The sequence below is a fragment of the Delphinus delphis genome, chromosome 11 (genome assembly GCF_949987515.2).
Source record: "Delphinus delphis chromosome 11, mDelDel1.2, whole genome shotgun sequence".
NCBI lineage: Eukaryota > Metazoa > Chordata > Mammalia > Artiodactyla > Delphinidae > Delphinus > Delphinus delphis.
The window spans coordinates 60,409,456-60,419,579 of record NC_082693.1 but is presented as its reverse complement, the minus strand read 5'-3'; the positions used below and the strand labels follow the sequence as shown (position 1 = coordinate 60,419,579).

General features: G+C 41.6%; 1 protein-coding gene across 7 annotated transcripts in view; it reads left to right on the top strand.

The window, feature by feature from the left end:
- The first annotated feature begins 1,870 nt into the window (after window positions 1–1,870).
- Window positions 1,871–10,124, top strand: part of NAP1L1 (nucleosome assembly protein 1 like 1) — a 35,565-nt gene continuing 27,311 nt past the window's right edge. For 3 of the 7 annotated variants that reach the window (XM_060025277.1, XM_060025280.1, XM_060025281.1), the window contains exons 1-2: window positions 1,878–2,017; window positions 2,351–2,467. The gene's annotated coding sequence lies outside the window, so the exon portion shown is untranslated. Of the gene's footprint in view, window positions 2,018–2,350; window positions 2,468–2,851; window positions 2,858–10,124 lie in introns of those variants that run through there. The other 4 variants (XM_060025279.1, XM_060025282.1, XM_060025278.1 and 1 more) reach the window with 4 other exon arrangements.

Below are 10,124 nucleotides of genomic sequence, written 5' to 3'. Positions count from 1 at the left end.
TCCTGACATATAAATATTTGTTGAATTAATGCATAAATGATTGCCCTTCCTGGGTCTTAAATGGTAGAGGTTTAGATTTACAAACTGTGGTTCAAAAGATCACATTAAAAGGCAGGCCTTATTAGCAATTTATTCGTGTTTCATTCCTTAAATTGGCTAGGATAATTGAAAGAAAGGGAGGAGGAAGCCGGAGGAAGGAGCTGGAGTAAAGGAAAGAGAGAATATAAACTGGTAACGATAAAGCCTTTAAATATGGCAGTGGGGGTTGAAGAAATTAGGAGCCTCGGATCAGTGCCTGAAATTGGTGGGGCACCCTGGAGTGGGATGGAAACCATCATGAATGCTAACTTCTCAATTTGGTCTCAGATGTTCAAACCACCAACGTGTATGGAAAGGAGGTGAAAGTTATTTACCTTTGATTAGACTGCGGTGCTCTTGAGGACTCCATTGAAATTAGTGCCAAGTGTACTGACATTTTGGGCACTGGTCTACCTAGTTTGTGTATTGTAGATTCTTCAGGAGGAGCCATTATTTTTTTTTAATTTTTAATTTTTTGCAGTACGCGGGCCTCTTACTGTTGTGGCCTCTCCCGTTGCGGAGCACAGGCTCCGGACGCGCAGGTTCAGCGGCCATGGCTCACGGGCCCAGCCGCTCCGCGGCATGTGGGATCCTCCCAGACCGGGGCATGAACCCGTGTCCCCTGCATCGGCAGGCAGACTCTCAACCACTGCGCCACCAGGGAAGCCCAAGGAGTCATTATTGATGTGATTATAATCCTTATTAGCCTTACATCATTGTCAAGTAGGATGTATATGAAGACAGAAAGTTGAGAAAAACAAAATAATCACATAAGAAAACCCAAAATGAATGGATAAACTCAGTAGCACAGAGTGGAAAAGGCAACTAATTTCAATGAGGTTGGGGAGTGCCGAGGGAAAAAACCATATCCTCTAAAATGGATTAGGGGTTGCTGCTAAACATGAGAATTACAAGAGATGACTCTAAGCAGTTAGAAGTTTCAAGGAATACAAGAGAGAATAGTTCTCAAACTTTTTAATCTCAGGACCCCTTTACATTCTTAAAAATTGAGGACTCCAAGAACTTTTATGTGTATTATAGATACCTATATTATCATATTTGAAATTAAAATTAAGAAATTTTAAGAGTAGTTATTCGTTATTTCATTTTAAACATTCGTTATTTCATTTCATTTTAACAGAAAAGAATCTTTTATATGAAACGTAACTACTTTTCAAAACAAAAAAAATTGAGTAGGTGGCATCGTTTCATGTTTTTGCAAATCTCTTTAACATCTGGTTGAACAGCAGATGACTGGATTCTAATATTTGCTTCTGTTTCCAGTGTTTCCATATCACATGTCATGTAGCCTCTGTAAAACTCCACTCTACACTTATGAGAGAATGAGAGTGCCAAGGCAAATAACATTTTAGTATTATTATGGAAATACTTTTGACTTTCCCTTTTAAAGAGTCTGGGGACCCTCAGACCACACTTCGAGAACCACTGTTTTAAGAGTTAATATTAGTCAATCCAGCTTCAACTGAAAAATAGCCATGAGGTTTCACAGGCCCTGAGGCTTTACATGGTATTTACTTTTTCAAAAAGATCAAACAACACTGTCCTCATTATAAAGCATCCAGACAATACACAAACATGCTATTTTCATCCATCGAAAGTCCTAAAGGATCGCAAGTCTGGTAGAAGGATGGAGAGGTAGTAATGAAGAGCATCCCCGGAAGCCACGGATACCCACTGAGTTAGGAGAAGCAAAACCAGCAGAAGACGCCGCCGAAGTGGTTAGAAGGAAAGAACTGTTGTTCTGAGGGGGAAAAATGGGCGGGGAGAGAAAATGGTTACCGGGGACCGGAGAGTTGCAGGAATTAGGCCGTGACAGCGTCGGGAACTAAGGAGCGCTCGCCGTTAGGATGCGGCAAGCCGGGACCCGGTGGCTGGCCCCCTGCCCTCACCCTTCCCAGTACCACGCAAGGGGGACGAGGTGAGCGGGGGGCGAGGCTGGCGGGTCTGGGCCCTTCCCGGGAACGGAAGGGGTTGCGAGTTCCTTTCCAGCGAAGCGGGTAGAAAAGAGATGGCTGGAGGCGTAGTAAGGGGCGGAGGCGGGAACCCGAGGAACCCAAGCTTGGCGCGGGAGGTTTGGAGGTCGCGGGGGGGAAAGAAGGACGGTTCTGTTGCTAGGCAACCCGTCCTGGACCCGCCTCCCGCTCGCGTTGCTAGGAGACGGCGAGGCCAGGGGGAGGGCGGTGGCGGGGGCCCTACGTGCTGACGCTAATTGTATATGAGCGCGAGCGGCGGGTTCTCGGGTCTTTTTTAGCGCCATCTGCTCGCCGCGCCGCCTTCTGCTCGCCGAGCCGCCTTCTGCTCCTCCCGCCGCCGCCCTGAGTCACTGCCTGCGCAGCTCCGGCCGCCTGGCTCCCCGTGCTACCCACCGGTAACGGACGGGAACTCGAAGGGGAAGGGGGGACGTAGAGGCGGCCTGCGCGGAGGGAAGGGGTGAAGGGACGGGGAACCGCGAGCGGGGGCTGCTGGCCGCCCGGGCCTCCGGGGCCGTCCTGTGAGGCCAGAGCCCGAGCCGTTTGCGGAGTCTCGACCCCGCAGTCGGAGAGGGCCCTTGGGATCGGCCGGCGCTTCTCTGGGGAACCCGATCAGGACACGCGCGGGGGTCGGTGCGGCCCGCGTGCTAGTCTGCACCGAGCTTTTGAGCTCCACCAGCTTCTCAGCGCGGACGGGAGCGAGGCCGCGGCGACGCCCGGGCGCCCGGAGGAGGCGGCGGCTGCGCCACTAGGGACCGGCAGGCGCCTGGGGTGCGGCCCGGGCCCAGGTCTGTAGCCCACCGCCGCCTCGACGCCCCCGCTCACTCAAAAATAATACTCGGAGGGAGGCCGCTGGGGGATGGAAAGAACCGCGGAGGCTGCGAATTCCGATGGGAGGGAGGGGCTGTGAGGGGACGAGGCCCCTGGGCGGGGAGGGGGCGGGGAGGCAGCGAGGCTCCTGGGCTCCCCGCCCACTGTAGGCGGCGATGGGTCTGGGAGGGGAAACCCCCGGCGGCTTCCCTCCGCACGTGGTCGCCGGCGGGGCCTGACTGGAGACCCCTGTCTGGTTGTCCCTACTTTACTGGAAGTTGTGGAGATGGTGGGACGTGAAAATGAATAGTGAGCCAATAAGTCCAGCCCTTGGGTTTCCAACTCTTCCCTGCTTCTCTTTGGTCTTAGTCTTTTTATTGGTACCGGAGGAAAGTGTGAACGTTAGGTGCTGAATGATGAAGCAGGACCTCCACTGCTAGGATTTTAAAGAATTAACACGTGTAAAGCGCTTACGTTAGCTGTTATTAACAAGAGATTCTTTTGTGTGTCTCAAGTACAAATTAGAATTAGGATGGGTATCTTGACCAGGGTTTTTTATTTGGGGAGAATTGATCCTAATCAGTCTAAGCCTGAACAGTTCTAAGGTGGAAGTAAAGGATTTGGCCTGCAATGTCTTTAATTTTTCTAGGACTTCTATTGCTTTCTTACAAATTAGTTCCTTTGTTCACGTTCCCAGTCTAAGATAGTTAACCAGTTGTTTTGTTTTTAAGGTGAGTGGGGTTATGGTGGAGGAGGTATTACGGGGTGGAATGCGGCGTCAATGTAAACGTACTGAGCGAAGTGTGTAGTCTGCTGCCTTGTCAGTGCGCCCGCTTTGCCCTCAAAAAAAGAGGCAGGGCAGGGAGACGGGTAATGAGGTCCTTTAGGGGAGGGCTGGGTTTTCCGAGTACAAGAACCGGGCACATGATGTCCTCAAGGAGCCCCAATTTTATTCTCTCACTGTCTGATTATACTGTAAGGACTGCGCTTTAAAAGCTCACAACTTCAAACTGCTTGCCTGATTTCAGGAGAGCTGAGCTGGAAAACGAAATTTGCCATTTTTGAAAATACGTAGCATCAAAATACCTTTGCAGAATAGTATTTAGTTCCTATTTTCTTGTCGGCTTTAATTAATCCTACTTCTATACGTACTTAGTAATACACCTTTGGCTAAGGGAAAAACCTTATATTTAGAAAAACTTATTTAAAGCTGACCGTTGGTAAATGAGGTTTACAGTGATCTTCTGGGGCTAAATCTCATGCTTCTTTCTAAGTTTTCTGAGTTCAAATTAACGGCACAAATCTAAAATGTGCCATTTACTTTTTAAGAAGACTGGTCCTTTTATATCACTCTGAAAACTTTGATAAAATGTATATGTTGCAAAGTACCTATTTTTGATATAGGACCTATTGACAGGGAAAATTACTAAGCTAATACTAAATGTGACACCCTTGTACTCTAGAGATAAAAAAAAAAAACACACCCAACACTTGTACCAGAACTAATTTAATCCAGGTGCTATTTCTTTTATTACTTACTCAACTTGCCCATATTGCCTCGAGATGACTGACTGATTCTAAACTCCCCAAAATGTATTCATACAGCGTCCTTTTGCAGGAAAAGGGGCTAAAAAAGGTAGAATCTGATTGACTTAAAGGTATGAAGATGTCAACATACTGCTTTGCTTACTTTATTTTCTGCTTGATTGTAAATTTGAAATATTAATGAAAGGGGATGAACCCTGATCAATTTAGAAAACTAATGAACAATCTATTCATATTCTCAAGTCTAATCAAACCTGTAATTACTTGTGTTCTTAGTTGATTCTTTGAGTAAATATTTTAACTCCTGTTTGGACATACACCTTATTTCATGAGCCAAACAGGCAAATTGGTTGTCTAGATATAAAGTGTTGAGTTGTGATGAGTGCCCTGAAGAAAAAGAAAGTGGGGGAAGTGGGAGATAGTGTAGTATCTATAACCTTCTTTACATGAAGGAATTTGTTAAAACGGCAACATTAAGACCCATTTCATACTAATTTCATCTGAGTAAGTTCTCTCCCTGTTGGGCAGAGTAGGGGTTAGAAGGTGAGCACGATTGCTTTCACTCATCCTTGTAAGTAAGTTGCTTAGTACTCTGACTGCAGCCCACTAGATCACATTACTGGGCTTGCCATGGAAAGTGGCCTCTACACTTCTGGTTACCAACTGTGCCTTTTACTGCTACATAGTTTGATGTATTTTTACTTGCTCAGAAGTTTTGTACATTGTGATTTTTTTTGGGAAAGGAGGCTATAATTTTGAAGAGTTTATTAATTTGAATTATTTTCTCAGGTAAAGAGGGTACATAAGAAGAGCACAACAGGCAGAAAATATTCTTGCATGATTATTCAGGCAATGTTTTACTCTGTGTGTATATTAACACATTTAATGCTCCTGGAGATAGCTGGTATCAACATTTTGATGAGGAAACTGAGGTACAGAGCAGTTAAAGAACTTATCCAAGGTTACATAATTGAACAATGATGATTTATAATAAGGATTTTATATTGGTTTAAAGGGAGTTCCCTTGACTTAAATTTACACTGTATACATCTGCTGGGAATTTAAAAGCACCCTGCTTGGGTTCCAGTGGGCTTCAAGGGAAAGTTCAAGCACTTACAATCCTGAAGATTTCTTCCAACATATGTCTGATATGTGAATAAATTGTTTTAGTTTGTTATTGCTGAGTGAATTTTCAAGAAATATCAGTATGTTTCTCTGCTGTTGGGTCAGATGATCCCTTGATCCCTTGAACAGAAGACAGTGTTCTCAAATAGGAGTTCATTTGGCTTGGGAGTGTAATACAAAAGTCACTTCTAGGTTGACTTTTGATATCCCTGAAGTGAAAAAAGCATAAAGAATGAGATGTGTTGTGCTGGAATCAAGTAAAGTACTGAGCCCCTGGACCACCGAAATTGTTAATAGAACAGCAATGTCCAAAATACAGATTTGTTTAAAATGCATTTGGAATGAGATATGAGGTCTGAAGTAAAGGGAAATGTTTTCCTTGGGATGTTACTGGCTCCCTTGGACTCTTTTGCTTTAAAACATTTGTAGTTCTTTTTTTTTTTAATTCTTTAAAAATTTTTATTTTTTAATTCTTATTTTCTTACTTTTGTATTTTTGGCTGTGCCGCATGGCTTGTGGGATCTTAGTTCCCCAATCAGGGATCGAACCCACACCCCGGGCAGTAAAAGTGCGGAGTCGTAACCAACCACTGGACCGCCAGGGAATTCCTAAAACATTTGTAGTTTTTAATGATTGGCTGTTTCACCATGAAGTAGTCATTTTCTGTAAAGGAATATAACTATAGGTTACTGTATAATCTATGTAGCAGTAGGCTGATAGGGGAGGCCCCTTGGCTTTTGGAATAGTGGAATTGGCATGGGTATTGGAAGTCAGATTTTAATTCCTAGTTTTTTCACTTGTGTGTTGCTGAGCAAGTTGCTTACTAATCTGCAAATAAGAGGAAAGCATGTAATAATTTTCTACAGAGTAAGCTCCGTGAATATTAGCTTTCTTTCCTTCTCATTGAAAGTAAGGAGAACAGAATCAGGTACACTGAAATGGTAGGTCATTTGATGTCTGGACATCTAGCTATTATAAGACCACAGAATAATCAAATGATGGTCTGATTGAATCACTTGTTTCCCCCTCTTTCTCCAATGGAAGATTTTCTTCATGTTCAAGTTCTTGGGTTAAGATTTGCCTTCAGTCATGTTATGAGCTGTCTTTCCATTGAGATCTTCTGTAACATATATTGTTTGGGTAGTGGATTGAACCTTTTGTCGTAAACTTTAACCTCTTTAAACTTTAAAACAGTGATACCACCTTTTGGTTAAGGATTGTATTCTACTTTGAAGCTTTTTGTATTCTTACGTTGTAGATGTGTTTCTTGTAAGTGGGATGCAGTTGGATTTTGTTAAATCTAGTCTGACAGTTTTAAAAGGGAGCCTTTAGTTGATTTATGTAATCACTATGATTAGGTTTAAATCTGATTTTTGTGTGTGTGTACTTTTTATTTGTCCAAAACCTGTTTTTCTTTTAGGTTGATGTAAAAATAGGTATAATTTACTTGGTGTTCCTTGTACTTCGGAAGCTACATGTTCTCTTTCTGAAATTTTGGAGTCACCTTAGAAATTATAACATGCTTACTTAACATTAGAATAATCCATTTCCTCCCCCCCCTTATTCTCACCACTGACAGTGTTATGGTAGTTTAAATTTAACACTACACAGTGGTGATATTATGTCTTTTAAAATATTTGTTTAGGTATACGCTGATAGCCTTATTTCCTCTTATTTCTTCTTGTATCTTTAGATCTCGTGTTTGGGATCACTTGCCTTCTGCCTGAAGAATATACTTAATAGCATTTATTAATGAGAGTGCTGGAGATATTTTTGCCTGATATTTGTTTCACCTGCGTTCTTTTTTTAATTGAAGGAAACTTTTTACTTCTTATTTTTAAATTTATTTATTTTTGGCTGTGTTGGGTCTTCGTTGCTGCGCGCAGGCTTTCTCTAGTTGCGGCAAGCGGGGGCTACTCTTCATTGTGGTGTGTGAGCTTCTCATTGCAGTGGCTTCTCTTGTTACGGAGCTTGGGCTCTAGGTGTGTGGGCTTCAGTAGTTGTGGCACATGGGCTCAGTAGTTGTGGCTTGTGGGCTCTAGAGCACAGGTTCAGTAATTTTGGCACACGGTCTTAGTTGCTTCTCAGCATGTGGGATCTTCCCGGATCAGGGCTTGAACCCGTGTCTCCTGAAATGGCAGGCGGATTCTGAACCACTGTGCCACCAGGGAAGTCCCTCACCTTCATTCTTAAAGGATGTTTTGGTTGGGTGTAATATTCTAAGATCCGTAGTTATTTTCAGCACATTGAGCACACAGTACGTTCTGTTGTCTTTTGGTGTCTATTGAAGAGAAAACAGTAGTCAGTCTTTTGTGCCTTTGAAGTTAATCTAAGTCTTTTCTCTGTGTGCTTTTTGAGGTGACTTCTGTCCCTATTGTCTTACATTTTCACTCATATATCTAAGTGTGGGTTTTTTATTTATTCTGATTGGAATTTGTAGGGCTTGTCTTTCATTACTTCTGGAAAATTCTTAGCTATTTATTTCTTCAAATATTCTGCCCATTCTGTCCTCTACTCCTAGAACTTATATTAAATCTTTTTTAGACATTATTGTGTCCTAAAATGCTTTTTCAGTATTTTTTATCCTCTAGTCTCTGCCATACTTTGGAAGATTTCGTCTAAGCTCACTTCCAGCTCACTTAATTCTCTCTCCATCTGTGTTTGGTTTTCTGTTAAACCTGCCCATTTAGTTTGATTTCTGTTATTTTTATTTCTAGAAGTTCTGTTTAGTTCTTTGCCAGATTTGCTCTATCACCTTTATTTAGTAAATGACTGTTTCTTGTAGGTACTGCTACAGACACTGTATTTTCAAACTTAATAAGCATGATTGTTTTTTCTGTGTGGTCTTTTTGACAATATTTAAGTCCATTCATAGGATGGGCTTCTGTTGTATTCTTTTCTGTTGCCCCTATTGTTCTCGAAAATTACTTTATGAATTATTTAAGGTCTAGGATGAAGGCACCTTTCATTTACATTTGGATACGCAGGTGCCTAGGAATGCTGAGATGGCTTTAAGCTCATAGCTTAAGGTTTTGGGTGCAGTGCAGATGAGGTGAATTTGGGCTTTTGAACAGGAGGACTTGTGTATTATCTCTGAGAATATAGCACTTTGAGGTTCCTGCTTAATTTGGGAGGTTTGCTATAAAGATTTCCTACCTTGAATAAGTCCAGGGCTTTTGGTTTCACCAGACAGTAGTTCAAATTTGATTGGCAGTTGCCCTCAGGGCAAAAGCAGCTTCCTTCTACTTATCCTTTTGCTTCCTGTTTTGCCTTCAGTTTTGTGTTAGTAATTTCTTACTATCTTATTAACATTTTCCCATGCTTTTAAGATTTTAACACATATTTTATTCTGTACTTTTAATTAGTTTTCATTGGTAGAGTTGGTCTGAATAATCTAACTTGTCACTACCAGGAGTGGAAATTCTTCAGAACTCTTAGAAAGCAATTTCATGTCTGATAAATAAAATTCTCATTGATTTTACTTAATGTTGTTGACTGCAATAAAAAAAAAATCAATGCAGGTGTTAACCTAAACTTGTGTTTTTCAGTGTGATCTGAATGTCTGAGGGCCACCTGCCTCAGAAGCTGGGTTTCTTATTTCAAATGCAGATTTTTGCGTCCACTCCTTGGTTTTGAATCTGGGTATGGGAATAGCTCCTTTATTTTTAGTTTTTTGATTTATTTGTAATTCTAGATTTACAGAAAAGTTGTAGTTCAGAGTTCCCGTATGCCCGTTACCCAGTTTCCCCTAATGTTAACATCTTATACTGCCATGGTACATTTACTGGTCAGTCTGCATTTGTCAAAACTGAAAGAAGCTGTTTTTAGCCATCATTCTAGCTAATTATTTTGCAGGAACACTGACCCCACGTAAAGGGTAATTCAAAATGGACAGAATGAAAAACATTGTGTGTGTTTATTGAGTGTTAACTAGGTGTCAAACACGAATCTTTTACATGAATTTGCTTCTTAATAAGAGAAATCCAATGAGGGAAAAATTTTCTCCTGCTTTTTGAAGATGATGAAATAAGGCCAGAAGTTGTTTGCCTGAGCTAGATTGCTACAAAGCTGTTGTCAACCCAAATGATCTGACTGCAAAATTTGGCATACTTTTCTTTAAAACACAAAAGTGTATACAACCAAGAAACCTAATTTAGCCAGAATGCGCAGATTGGAGAAGGCATCTCTGAAGAAGTGAATGCCATCTTGTTGTATCTTGAATCCTCTGTAATAAAGAATCAAAAGAATTTCATTATAAGAGTTTGAATTCTAAATGTAATGCCACAAGGTGGACACTGAGGGTAGAAGTGTAACCATTTTTCTGTGAACATGTTAAAATGATATAAAAATTTGAATTTAGAAGTTTTGGGTGTTTTTTGTTTCATACTTTTGATAATTGCTGGATTTACTACACTGTATATTCAACCCGGCAAATTCTAAAATGTTATTAAATAAGTATCTGTATAGGAAAACCGAATAATGCAGAATGAAACGTAAGTTCTCATTTACTTCCAATCTTTTCTCTCTTATAGGTAGCTCCTGTTAGGTTTCTGGTGTATCTTTTCAGAAATGTCT